The sequence below is a fragment of the Malania oleifera genome, chromosome 3 (assembly GCF_029873635.1).
Source record: "Malania oleifera isolate guangnan ecotype guangnan chromosome 3, ASM2987363v1, whole genome shotgun sequence".
NCBI lineage: Eukaryota > Viridiplantae > Streptophyta > Magnoliopsida > Santalales > Ximeniaceae > Malania > Malania oleifera.
The window spans coordinates 19237359-19253000 of record NC_080419.1 but is presented as its reverse complement, the minus strand read 5'-3'; positions in this window follow the sequence as shown (position 1 = coordinate 19253000).

Below are 15642 nucleotides of genomic sequence, written 5' to 3'. Positions count from 1 at the left end.
GACTAGAGCTTCCAATAAACATTAATAAATATGAAATAAAACATTTAAATCTTAACATGCATAGGGTACAAACTCATGTCAAAATTTTTATTTCAAATCTTAAACACCAAATTTTTTTGTTGGGTCTAGTTTCTTCTGCCAGAAAAAAGAAACTTGCAAATTTACGAGGTACATTGTCAGTTTAGCGAGCTTCTCATTTCTGTTGAAGGGGTTTAAAAGTAAGCTCATTAGTTACTCTAAGAATATAATGGATATGATAGAAAGATTTGATATTTTACACAAAAAATGGTGCTATCACAATAAAGCAAATAACAATGCTTTTTGACTATTATGATAAAGCAGATAAGAATGATTTTTTATTTTTTATTTTTGAGTTCATATTAAGGAATAAACAACAAATAACTATTCCCAAATTGGCCATGGGAATGTTTACTTTTTCTATTCCGTGTTAGATGGAATAAGTAAATAACACAATCTTTTATGTGAGTGATTCTCTTTTAAAGTTATTATGCCTCTATAAAATTTTTACAACATTCTCATTTATTCCATCCTATTTCTAGGAATAAATATTCTGTGAACCAAACGTAGCCTAAGGTCATCAGGGGGTGTGTCAGAGTACAACAGCAATATTTTCAGAGATACCATGGACAAATCAATGGCAGTCTGGATATCTACAAAACATTGCCCTCTAAAATAGAACAACAATGTAGCCTTTTGTACTTTATGATATTAAGAGATGTTTAATCCCTCAAAGTCTGTGCAATTTCTCTCCCTCCAAATCATCCAAAAATACTTAGAGCTATTAGTTCTAAAATATTCTTTCTCCTTTTATCTAGACTAAAGCATCTCCACGCCCACAATCCCCCAAGACTCAACCTGCTGCCACCCAGTGAATTCCCATCATAACCAAAGGTCCAAAGCACTATCCTACACGAGTCTTGTCCATTTGCAGGAAGAAGAAGGTGATGCATTGCCTTTGTGTCACTTTTGCAAAGAAACATCAATTTGCCATCATTATGCCCCTTTTCTACAACTTATAAATTGTCAACTTCTCTTTCTTCCTTACAGCTCCTTTTATCAAATGACCTTGAAGAAGGATTTAACTTGAGAACAACCACTCTTTGAATTTTTATATTGCACCATATCCTCCATCTGCAGTGTTAATATTCTCCCACACAAATATTCAAATAACTTAAAAAAAAATTTCTCACTCCTAGTCCTAGGTCCTCACTTCAGTGTTATTAGACTTGGCTGGCCCCAGCCTGCCTGGCTGGTTGGACTGGAAACCTGGTGATCCAGATTTAAAATCAGGCTGGGTTTCATGTTCAACTGGAAACCGAGCAAACCTGGCAAGGCTTGGGGTGACCCGGGTGGATTTGGTTGATCCAGGCTGGGTTTACAATATTACGGCTCTACTTTTCTGTTTTAGTTTTTCCCATTTGGTTCCTTTCCCTATTTGTTTTTGGATTTTTATTTTTATTAAAATTTAAGATTTTAATCTTCTTATATTTGTTATTTGTATTTTTACATATTTTCCATAAACATAATGTTAAGTTAGATTGAGTTTACCTTAAATTTTGAGATTAAGTCTTTTTTTAATATATTTTGAGTTATGGATATGATTTTGAATTGTTGACCGTATTGAACAATTGCAAACTATCCATGGGTAGGGATGTTTGTTCTTGGTGTCTGGATCATTTGGGGGTGTTTTCTTTTAAATCATTCTTAGAGTTTTTGACCTATTCAAATTATCCTTTTCCTTTTTATTCAATTGTTTGGAAGGTTAAAGTTCCCCCCAAAAATTGATGCGTTTACTTGGTTGGTTGAGCTTAACAAAATTAACACCAATAACTTGCTGCAGATTACGAGACCTTTGAAGGCTCTTTCTCCAGATGTTTTGAGTGCTCTGTTATAGGAATTCCAAAACAGCCTCTCACCTCTTTTTGCATTGTGATTTTGCATGGAGGATTTGGAAAAATTGTTTAGTTTTATGGAAGAGAGTTGGGTTTGCCCCTATTCAGTGGAAGATTTGTTAATCACTTCTTTTGCAGGCTTTGGTGGAAGGAAGGATAGGACAGCTCTATGGAAGTGTAGTAAGTATACAGTTTTATGGGATCTTTGGTTGGAATGTAATGCATGGATTTTTTCTGGGAAGAAGTTGATTTTGTATTTGGTGTGAGAAAAGATTCAATTCTTTCTTTATGGTGTATTGGGTTCGGAATTTTTAGAGAAGCTAGCTTTCAGGATTTAAATAGGGATTGGGAGAGTTGGTTGGACTGATTTCTGTTTTTTGATGTTTTATTTTTTCTCTGGTTTGTTCCAGATTTTTCTGGGAGATGCCTTTTCTCCCCGTTGTAAATTCCCTTCCTATTGATGAATTTCTTTTGCTATAATATATATATATATATATATATATATATATATATTTACAGTTGATAAACCTTGTATCTATCTGGCTAATTTATTTATACCTTGAAAAACATTAAATCCATGTTTCAATTTGCTTGTGCCATCCATATTCCAAGAAATTAGATCTTTGACAAAAAATCAACCTCCAACCTCCTGCTGTTCCATATATTTTTTTTGGGGGGGGGGGGGGGGGGGGGGTTAGTTGAGTGATTATTGGTACAGACACAGTGCTTTTGTAGTTGCATAATACTTCTTCTATCCTTAGTAATTGGTCCTATAACTGGAACTGAATTGGATCTAGCATTTTTCTAGTTCTATTAGTCCTGTACGAAATATTTGATGGGTCATCTGGCTTTCTACTAAAAAATTGGTGCTTACATGGAGAAGTTAAGCCAAATTGCATGGCTGGGTGAGTGTCTTTCAAAGTGTTGTTTTTGCTTTGGTCAGGTTGCATGGGCAATGGATGTGTTGCTGACCTAATTTCTTGGATGGTCATTGTTTCAAAGGTTCCTCTTTGGGATTAGTTAGTTGGTATTAAGCTTTAATTATGGAGCCAACAGAACTTGATAACAAGTAGAGCGTGGAGTAACATTGTGCAAGTGTGAGGCCAAAGCAAAAAACAGTTTGTGTTCTTTTAGGTTCTTCCCGTTGCTGTTGCACTTCCTTTCTCAATCAATCTTGTTTGGCTTGTTTGCATTGTCTTTGAGCATTCAATGTAGTTTGGGACCTTGGGTACATTAGTTTGAGATGAAGTCTTATTTTGGATTGGGGAAAAGGGGTAGCTTTAAACAATTTTTGTAGGGAGGATGTTCAGGCTTTCTCTCTGTATTTTTCACCTTGATAGTGGATTGTTTCTTTATGAATTGTTTGTGGACATGGGCCCATAGTAGTTAGAGGCGTGAGGCGAGCCGAGGCGCAAAGGGTCTTTGAAGCCGAGGCGCGAGGCGAAGGCGCGCGCCTCATGAAGGTGAGGCGCACAATTATTAAAATGGTGTAAAATGTCGATTTGGGGTAATTGATATATGAACATATGAATATCTAGTAATATTAGAATTTAAAATGCCAAAAAATTCAATTACAAAATTGAAAATTTAGTCCAAAAGCATCAACAATTCAACATAGTTCATCATCAAAAGAAAAGAGTACAAATCAAAAAATAGTAGCTAAATTTCGATAAAAAAAATAAATATTATGTATTAATTATAATTTATAAACTCACATTAATTAAACTAAATATTACAAATTAAAAAATAGTAGCTAAATTTCAGTAAAAAGAATAAATATTATGTATTAGTTATAATTTATAAACTTGCATTAATTAAACTAAATATTTAATTAGTAATTACATATAAAGAAGAAGAGGAAAAAAAGTAGCCAAATTTCAATAAAAAGAATAAATATTATGTATTAGTTATAATTTATAAACTTTCATTAATTAAACTAAATATTACAAATTTAAAAACAGTAGGTAAATTTCAGTAAATAAAATAAATATTATGTATTAGTTATAATTTATAAGCTTAGATTAATTAAAGAAAATATTTAATTTATAAGCTTACATATAAAGAAGAAGAAAAAGAGAAGCAGCAGGCAGCACGCAACAGTCAGCAGCATGCAGCACGCAGCACGCAGCACGCAGCAAGCAGGCAGCAGGAAGAAGAAGAAGAAGAAGAAGAAGAAGAAGAGAAGCAGAAGGCAGCAGGCAGCAGGAAGAAGAAGAAGAAGAAGAAGAAGAAGAACTCGCGAGGGCTCCTGCTGGTTGGAAACGAAGTCGTGAAGGGTCATGCTTCTTCAAAATGTTGAAGACGAACTCACGATCCTGGTTCGAAGACGAAGTAGCGAAGGCTTCCAGCTGGTTCGAAGGCTCGCAGATGAGCTCACGTTGCTGGTTCGAAGGATCGCGAAGGCTCCTGCTGGTTCGAATCTGCAAAACGAACTCACGAAGGGCTTCGAAGGGCCGAGAGGGGCTAGGGGCTATGTTCGTTCGAGTCGAATGAGGGCTACGGGGTCTGGCTGTGGCTATTTCTCTACTTTAAATGACTAAAAATTCACAAGGCGCGACTCACTGTGCCTGTCGCCCCAGTGCGCCTCGTCTCGCCTAGCGTCGCCTCTTGTAGGTCGCCTCGCCTCACCTGGTTTGAGGCGCAAGCCTCTTCGCTTCACTGCGCCTTGCGCCTGAGGCGCGCTTTTAACTACTATGCATGGGCCTAAGGGCCTAAGTGCTGAACAAGATAAATTCTTGTGTCTTCTTGTTTTTGTGCTCGTTTTATTTTTTTGCAATTTCCTGATCTTGTGTCTTTGTCCAACTGGGGTGGGTACTTTGAGCCCGGAAAATTGGTATTAGAGTTATCGTTTCAGGTTGAAAGGGTGTTTGAGGAAATCGCTAGATAGGAAAATATGTAGAAGCTTGCATGTAATTAGTTCGAGGTTGAGAAACTTTATGGCAAAAGAAACTTTGACCTATAGAAGCTGTATACTCGAAGAAAATAAGGCTTGCTTGGTAAGGGAACAAATCTGGGCAAGGTGTTTGATGATGATTGGAAAGAGAAAGACATGAGGTTGGGAAGATATGACATGAGAGTGGTTTCTACAATCTGCTTTTGTTTATAAGATGATAGTGTGAAACATGAAAATAGAGAAAATGGCCCATATTGGTTTATAGAAAAAATTGGAAAGCTATTATCAAGTGAAGGCTCTTAAATTGGTTCTCTTGAAGAAGGCGCACTACTTTTTGAAGATGAAAGAAGGTGCCAAGGTCATAGATCTCTTAAATGCATTCAACGACATCATAAGTCAACTGAAGAGTATTGCTGTAAGGATGAATGAAGATAAGGTGGTGACTTGCTATGAAAATTGTAATAATTATGAGAATCAAGGTATGTGTTTATTTATTTATTTATTTTTTTTAAATTGATAAAACAAAAGGACAATGCGGTGCACAAAGCTCCCGTGTATGTGGGGTCCGGCAAAGGGGTGGACCACAATGGATCTATAGTTTGCAGCCTTACCTTGCATTTTTGCAAGAGGCAGTTTCCACACTCAAATCCGTGACCTCCAGGTCATACAGTGACAACCTTACTGTTGCGCCTGAGCTCCCCTTCCTTTTTAAAATTGATGACGGTTGAAATTTTTAGGACATGGATTTAATTTGGTAAATATTCTTTGGAGGAGTTTTTGTGGCGAATATACTACTATTATTCATATAAAATTCATACACAATTCAGGGGTATAGTGAAAGGCATTCCCATGTTGAGTCAATATTGACATCCTATGTACGTTCCAAGAAATCTTACATCGTGAACAAAAATAAAAATATTCCCTACAAGGCCAGCATCCTATTCGCAGGATTGAGAGATTCTTGATTTATTGTGCAAACCAAACGACACCATATGGATGTTAGAATTCCATTGACATCCACTATGACCACCTTGTTTCCTACACTGCGGTTGAGGTCTATTTTAACCATTGCCACCATCAAAGCTTCCTTTGCCTTTATAAATACTGCTTTCTCCACCAATTTTTCTCTCTCTTCCCGTAGTTGTTGTGACTCTAAGCTCCTTTTTTGGCAGACCATATCCTCTTGTCATTGTAGTCATTCTCATTCCCATAAAATCTCCTAATACATGTCTCCAATTCTTTGTCGTGGAGATGCCAACCTGCATTATTATATTTAGGTGTACAACATCTTGAAGCTTTTTATGTGCCAAGTGTTGTTTCAATCGTGTAATGCTTCTTTCAATAGTGTTTGCACACAAATCGCGTACATCATTGTGTTTACCACCCTCTATAATAGTCATAAAATAGCAAGGGATGTCATCTCTAGAGCTTTCTTTATTTCTTTCAATAGTGTTTGCACACAAATCGCGTACATCATTGTGTTTACCACCCTCTATAATAGTCATAAAATAGCAAGGGATGTCATCTCTAGAGCTTTCTTTATTTCATTTCTTTTCTCATGACATATTGATTTCTACATAAAAGAGGGAGATGGAGCGTAGAACTTATAACATAGTGACTTACAATTGCAAATAAAAAATAAACTCAATACTTGGTTATAAATATATAAACATGTTGCTTTCATATTTGGCACTTGGATGAGGTTTTGAGATCTTTGTCGGTACTCATTTTTTATTTTTCTTCTTTTCATTTTCTTAAATATTCTTGTCATTTTCTTCTTGTTAATAACTTAATATCCATATTATTCCAACAAACACAGTCCTCTCATAGATTCAAGGTTAAAATTATATTTTCAAATGAAAAATAAATTAACAAGTTGTCAATTCTACAGATAATTGCACCAATAGATGTTTTCCTTTGTTTTTTTGTTCACACTGGTTATAACTATTTAAAAAAATGAAAATAATTTATTGTAAATTAGTGAATAAATGAAATGGACAAAGATGAATCTGAAGATTGCAGATCTGATCTCCTCTGAGCACCAATGGTTGTTGATTTTGTACCAAATCAATGCAGATCTATGTTAGGAAACCAATTTCCAACTGAATTCAATGACCGACAACCCCCCAAAAGCAAGAAATGCAGAGAAATAGCCAATTAAATGAAGTTGCTAGAACTTAACCTAGGTGATTCAAATTTCTTGTGCAGATCGCAATTTTGAAGCCAAAACTATTGAGTTTCGATGTAGGTGGAGGTTGTGGGCTAGGGTCAGGTGGTGGCACGACATCCGGTGCGACGATGTGAAGATGTAGCGTGTGCTAATAAAACAGACTATTGTTGGACTGTTAACCTTGTAATAGCGTGAACTATATGATATTTTTGGCCTATGGGAGATTGGTGTTTGCTGTGATGTTGAAAATGTGCAGTGTGCTCTTAGGAGTGAAGGTTTCTAGATAGCATACTCTCAAGTCTCACCAATGATTGGTGTGGTCTCTGCTGTTGAAAGATGAGGGCTTGGTGGTCGCTGTATTTGTTTGAAACGTGGATGCTAGGATTTTAGAAAACAGGAAGAGTTTGGTCGTATGGTACTTTGGTCTATAGAGATTTCACACCTTATGAATTTGGCCTTTATTTTTTGAGAGAGTTGATGAGCTGGTGTAGGGTTTGGATAGATAGGCTGGGGGTGATCATGCTACCGGAATGTAAAGAAATGGCGTTATGCGAGAAGAATGGGAGTTGGAGGGGGAGCCAAAATTATCCTTATATGGCCATGGAAACTATGGGCCTTGCCTGTTGATCTGCCTGAGTTTACAAGTCATTGAAAAAAAATGGAGAAACTTCATGTCATCCTGTAAAGGTCAGCCTAACTCCAGTGAAATTATTCTTTTCAGCTTATTGAGATTCATGATTTCGTCCCATGAAAGACACCTCATGGGTTGAAGTCTAAATCATCCCCATAGAAGGCACCTCATGGGTTGAAGTCCAAATCATCCTTTCATGATTTTCATAGTACACACTCAATGTAACATCGTGGCAAGCTCGCCTGTTGATTTTGATGCCTTTGTACCTTATGTAGTATTCACCCACATTGTAGGGTGACATTGTTGTAAAACATGACATTCTTGATGAGATATTAGATGTCATAGTTTTATTTCCTAAAAGATGCCTCACAAAATTGATGTCTAAATCATTCTTATATGGTTTAAAAATCTCCCTAATACATGCATATAATGGAGAGGATTCATATTAACTTTTTTTTTTTTTCCACTCAATAGATCAAAACCTGTTTCTATTTTTCTTGCCATTTTCTTAAATTTGTCTTGGAAAAGTAGTGTAGTTAACGTCTGACTAGTGTTTGACTATGAAATGATGACCCATATTTTTGGATTCATTTTTTGCGAAGCATATTTGGAGGAATCTAAGGTAACTTAGATTGAAATATAAAATAAGATTCGACTACAATCTTAAGTGTTTTCAAAATGTTATCCTAAAATGGCTTCGACATAGCAGATTTCTCCTCGTAGAACCAAAGCTGGTGTGGATATGCTTTTGAGATTGTTCATTGAGATCTTTATGAAGTAATCAAATGTTATTCTTATATTTTGAATACATGATCAAACTTTGACATCCTAATATTTGGATTTTAATATAATGAATTTGTAGGGATCCTTTGGAGCCATTTATGTAAAAAAAGTGTTGAATTTGATAATAAGTATTCAACTCAAAAAAATACTGAAAGTTATAAGTGGTGTTTAGTTGTGTTTAAAATAAGAAGTATTTAGATACGTACTTTTATTTTAGGGTACTATGTGATTATTTTTAAATATATATTCTAAATTACAAATATTAAAATTTTTTAATTAAAAAATTTATTAATAATTATTTTAACTATTTATAATTAAAAATTTAAATTTTTTATTTAAAAATAATATAAGATTATTATTTTTAATTAATAATAATCTTGGTATCACTGTATATTTATAATATATTACTATCATAATTAATTATGTTAAAAATAATATTATTAATTAAATTTAAAATTTTAATTTATTTAATATTAATTTAAATTAATAAATAGTTCTTGTTAAACTCAAAAATGAATTATAATAATTAATATGTATCTTAAATATACTTTAAATAAAATTATTAATAATTTTCTAATTTAAAACTTAAATGATAACTGTATTAATTTTCTAATTAAAATTTAAATATTTTTTGTTAACTAAAATAATGTAATATTTTTTATTAGTAAAAAAATAATCTTATTATTAATGTACACTATAAAATATGATTATCACATAATTTATGTTAAAAATTATTAATTACTAATTAAAAAATTTAGTTTATTTAATGTTAATTTAAATTTATATATAGTTCTTTTTATTCATTGTAGAATTTAATTATATTTTATTTATAATTAATAAGTTATAATGCATATTAAAATAACATATCATTAATTTTTAATTAATGATTCTATTAGTAATTCGATTAGTTGTTATTTTTAATTAATATGAAAATATTTTTATTAAGTAAAAATAATATATATTATTTTTTATTAACAGTAATCTTGTTATTAATTTATATTTATGACATATGATTATCATATCAATTTGTGTTAAAATAATATTATTAATTAAAAGTAGTATATTTAATGTTTAATATTAATTTAAATTAACAGATGATTCTTCTTTTTCATTCAAAAATTGAATTATGTTTCATTAGTAATTAATATATTATAATACATAATGAAATAATCTATGATTATCTTTTAACGTATTATTTAAATTATAAAATAGTCACTAAATTTTCTTATATTTACAATATTGACTCCGTTTATGAATAGTGCCACTTATAAAGGGTCAAAAAGTTATTTTAAATTACTTCTCAAAATTCGCTAAAATAGTTTTCAAAATAGTGGTTCTAAAAAAACCCTTTTTACGTGTTTATTATAATACAAGTCAAACACAAATTTTCTTTTGTAAAAATACTTATTTTAAGTGATTAATGCTATAAGCACTTTTTTTAAGTGCTCTCAAATGGAGGCTTAAATAGTTTTCAAAAAAGTAATTTTAGAAAAACACGTTTTGCAATTAGTGTTTGCTGAAATACAAACCAAACATCACTTTTTATTTTTAAATATTTATTTTAAGTGATAAGTGTTATAAGCATTGATTTTTTAAGTGCTCCCAATGGGCACTTAGTGGTTTTTAAATAGGATTTTTTGGTTCACAATGATTTTCTTTTTGTTCTTTCTTTGAATTTGGGCCTATATGTGAAAGTGGCACCATACAAGAAATGGAGAAACAAATAAAAATGCATTTATTTGAACTGAATTTAGTTCACTAAGCTTGACTCATATCCAATTCCTATGTTAAATGAATTGGGTGTGGATTGTAACTTGCTTGTCATCTAATTATTTGTGTAATTTGTCATGGATTAGTTGGTTTGAGCTATTTTACCAAGTTTGTGTTGGACATTATAATGTGATAAAATAGACTTTTCACACATGATTTAAAGTTATTGAAGAAGATTTATTAGCTAATTTGTTCATGAATTAGATAATTAGAATAGTTATGCTCTCATATTTAAATATATATGAACATAACATTTTGAATTATGTGTTTTTTTTTTGGTTAATTTTTGAGAGTTATATTTTAAGAATATTTATATCTTTTATTTAAATTTAAATAGTTAGTTTCATTTGACAGTGTTTGAAACATTTTGCTTTCAACCCTTTTCCGTTTGATTGGTTCGCAAGCAAACTATTAGGTCATGTTTGGCTTTTGAAAAGATTGGATTTACGATCAGGATTGTAAATAAATTGAGCTTATCTATGCTATGCTTAAGCTTGCTTACTAAATTTTTACTTGAGTTCAAGTTTTAATGTACTCGCTCAAGCTTGTTCATTAAGCAAATGAATGAACCAACTAGCTTGTACTGAGCCAAGCTAATGAAATACTCACAAATGTTTTGTTTTGTTAGAACCTCACTGTGAGAGGCAAGACTTGGCAAGAGACTTTTTGGAATTTTTAGACAAAAAGGTGAAAAGGTGTTCTTAGTAATATTGTCCTAAAGTTGTTTTGTCACATCAAACTAGTCTATTAGCCTTGCGCAGTGGACTTAGTACAATGTTACAGAGCTTGAGTTAAATGAACATAGCTACTTTTAATCTCATACAGTCTATCAAACTTATTTTAACCTTATTAAATGGGCCCATAATGGGTCTAATCCAAGCCTATTAAAAGGGCCCCCACCAAACCTATAGTCGAGCCACTAACGAGTTGAAATAGGCCGAGTCTATTCATGTTTATGTTTGGCTCTCTCTGTATGTTTATGTTAGGCTTATTTATTACATGAGTCTTAAATTGAGTTTATAATGAATGAGTTTGAATGAGTTCTCATCGCTTACTCATGAGAAGTTTCATATTTTCGCAGCCTTAGAAAAAAAAAAAAAAATTACATGCAAAAATTAAGGTTGATTTGATTTGATTTTACTTTTATGTACGTTAATATTTCGGTTGATTTGTGGAATAATGGATAGTTAGAAATTGAATATGGAGAACATAAAAAAAGAAAGAAAGAAAGAATTTTGTTAATTCCATCTATTTCTATTCTTTATGCACTAAACGTCAACGATCCCAAATCCATGCTACGATGTGTAGCAAACCAACTTTTCTTCTTCTTTTCTTCTTATTATGGGCTGGGCCTTGGTAACCTACTTGAAAGCTTATTGCTTTACATTGGTTGGTGTAGGCATTTAAAATTTATAAGGCCTAGAATTGAATTAGTTAGTTAAAAAGACATAATATTTCTTTTTGACTAATTATTTTAATGGGTCTATATAAATGAAGATGATTGGATGATGTTTTTAATCTATTAAATATGATTGGATATCTTATGGTTTATGCTCCATATGCATGGACACGTGTCAAGAGATAAAGGGGCTTGAGGGTTTCATCCAACCCTATTTTGTACCTATAAAAAACCTCATATTAGCTTCTTTAAAAAATGAGGGAGAAGAAAAGAAAAAGAGAATAAGAAAAATAGACGTGACTTGGGAGAAAGATCAAGGATCAACCTTCACTTTTCAGTAATCTCGGCAATTGAAGAATACTGAAAGTTCTAACCAATAGAGGGTGATCGAGATTTTTTTTTTAGATTAAGCTCGTGTTAACGAAAACTAGATTCATATCCATTCTCCAATGAATCGTTAATTTCATTAAATCAATAGATTTTTTTTTTAATTGATTCAAGCTCCAGCAAGCCTAACTTCTGTGAATCGTGAAATTGATCATTCGGAAGGTTTACCATCAACTTGTTCAATAGTAACCTCAAGTTCTTAAATTAGCAGATCTTATCTAAATTAGATCAAAGATTGAACCAATTCACCTTTTGTAGATCATCAAGTTGATTCTTTTGGAAGATTTATCACACATTTTGTCAAATCAATAGATCTGATCAAATCAATTCTAAATAAGGCAAATCCACTATTTGTAGATCATCAAATTGATCTTTTGGTAGATTTACCATTGTTTTGAAAACACGCTCCTTGAGACTTCAAATCAATGGATTCACTTTCAAAGAGATTGAATTAGAGGACATTTTACTTTATTGTAAAATATATAGAGATTGTATCCATTCTTTTATCCATTATTAAAAAAAATAAGATTTGTTCCAATTCTTTTGTCTTTAATTTTCAAGGCATGAAATTTGTCATTACAAATTTCTAGCATGCTCAGTGGGACAACTCTGCCTCTCATCTCTTCCTCCTTTCAATCTCATATCATGAGATCTAATGGCTCCTACAAATAAACAGACGAATAGGAATGTCCTTGCACCTTTTGTGGTTTCTGGTTGTACAAGTGATGGTATTAGCATCAATTTTGTAGGGCCACTCGCTTGTAGCAAATCCAGAGCTTTTGCCTTACAAGGTTCCCAACTAGTCAAGGAGTTGAAATACTTCTTACCAAAAAGATGTCAAACTTGAAGGTTTCTTCAATATTTGAGCAATCTAGGAGTAGGAGAAGAACATCAATCAATATATTAAAAGAATAGTCCTTTGAAAGCTTATAGCCTAGATTGTTTCTTGGAAGTCCGACATCAATATTGATAATCTCGTCAAACTTCCTAAAGTTGTGTGAGAAAAGTTGATACATGTCCTTAAAGGTGTGAAGGGTATTGACAATTAAACGCCTTCAAATCTTCAAGTGAGGGAAGATGACACCCTTTGTGCCAATTGTTGGTCCACAATATCCTTTATAGATAGATAAGGATTTTTATTAGGTTCAAAACCACATAATCAGCTACTTTTTGTTTTTGGTAACATTGGAGAACAGAAGGTTAACTAACTTCTTATTGATGGTGGATCTGAAGTCAACATCATGCTAAAGGTAACAATGAAGGAGCTTGGGATCACTATGGATGAGTTATCTCAAAGTCATCTAGTAATTCAAGGATTTAATCAAGGCAGTCATCGTGCAATTGGTATTGTTCGCCTGGAACTTATTACAAGTGACTTGCGGACCCGTGTCATGTTCCATGTCATTGATGCCAGAACAACTTTCAAGCTTTTATTAGGAAGACCATGGATTCATGAGAATGACATTATACCTTTAACTCTTCACTAATGTTTCAAATATTTTCAAAGAAGGGAAAGAAAAGTAGAGGCTGATGTCAAGCCTTTCTTAGAGATGCACTAGATTTTGACTTGTTAAAAATTAGAAAGATTCATACTAATGACAATAGTTCAGACATGATGACAAAATCTCTATCAAGGGAAAAACAAAAAATGAGTTGCATGATTGCTAGTATGGTGAACTTCTCCATGTAGTCAGGAGGAGGAGATTTGTTGGGCTTCCCTCCTATGTGCAGGATGACCTACATGTATAAATGATTTTCTTAGAAGTCTTGGTCAATGCCTATGTAACGACCCGAAAAATAATGATATTTAAATATTAAAGAGAGAGAGAAATGGAAACAGAAACGAAAGGATTCGCATTCGTCGACGACATTGTATTTTGAATGAAATAACCCGGAAGTAATATAAAGGGCCTCGTCGATGAACACAGGGAGTTCGTTGACGAGCGCATAAGGGGACCTCGTCGATGAAGCCATGCCTCGTCGATGAGAAGATACCGAGAAGGGCATTTGGGACAGTCTGAAATTCGTCGATGAGGGAGGAAATTGGTCGACGAAATTATTGAATGACTCATTGACGAGGTGACGAGTCTCGTCTACGAATCCGGCTTTATAAATAGTGAAAACCCGGATTTTTATGAAATTTCAACGTAGGAAATCTTCTTCTCTCTCTCTCTCTCTCTCTCTCTCTACGTCCCTCTCTCCTTCTTTCTTCGATTCTGGGCCCGTTTCTCGCTGAATTGAAGATATGATGCTACCACGACGTTCCTAGTGAAGTTCTCTGCAAGTCTGCCGGAACTGATCGTTGGAGAAGTTGGGTTGGATTTCGTCCCAATCTCAGGGTAAGACATTTTATTCAGTATTTGTCTTTCCCTCAGTTATAAGAAATACAATACACGAAAAAACAGTGATGTTTTGTTCTGGAGGATGTGGTTTTCAGGGTGTTGAGTGGAGAGCCCTGCGGGTATCGGGTTATAGTACAGTGGGGGCTTTTCAGAGATAAGGTAAGGGAAACATGCTATGTTAGGAGATTTATTTATGTTATCAGAAATTATATATATACATGTATACCAAGTATTATACATAATGTGAATTTTCAAAGTATGTGTGGCATGAGTACATGGTATTGAAATGGAGTTTTATATAGTTTTTCAGTATTTCAAGTTATGCAGTTATAGATAGATTTTTACAAATTTTATACAAACAGAATATGTATACATATATAGTTTATATCAGATGATTACATAGACAATTATATATATATATATATATATATATATATATATATATATATTAGTATACAAATACTTATTCCGAAACAGTATATACAGTGTATATAGAAAGTTATGTTTCCCTAAATGCCAAAACACTTAGATTATACAGAAAGAAAGTACAGACAAATTATATAGAAAGAAAGTACAGACATATTACACAATTATAGCATCAAGATGCTACAGATATTACAGTATTTACAGTACAACAATATAGTGTTATGGTTATTTTGGAAATATAATGAAAACAATATAAAGAGTATAGTATGTATATATATAGTATTAGATCTCTATGGAAAGATTACAGACAGATACAGTACAAATATAAAATACAGAGCACGGTACCGTTGCTAGATATAGATAGAGTGCAACCACATATCTCAGATAGTGTGTGGGTATCGTCAGCCGTGCTCAGAGAGTACGCAACTCCCCATTTCGCTGGGTTGAGGGGGGCCGGTTTGACGAGGTAGCAGCCTGTCCCGCGCCTAGGAGAGTATGCAGTTTGACCGAGTTGAGGTAGGGAAGATTATAATGACTTACCTAGAGGGCCGACTAGGTTAAGTCCTGCCTACGGGCCGCACAACCCTGTCATGAGGGGTCAAATCATGACATACAGAGTCCTAGGGAAAGAATACAGTTATGTATATGCATACAATTTTACAGCTTTTATTGTATATAGTTTGATGTAGCACTATGAATGATAGAAAGTTAAGATGATACAATGTTTTAAGTTATTATACATGTGTTGTACAGAATTTCCAGATTATGCAGTTTTTAAACACTATTATTATAATTTCATGACTCGGTCGCCACACACTAGTAATATCATATTTCTATTTACTGAGCGTCGATTCACCCCATTACTTTACTATTTTTCAGGTGAGACAGCTGGGCGAGCAGATCAGGCTCGCGGATAGAGAGTTTATTG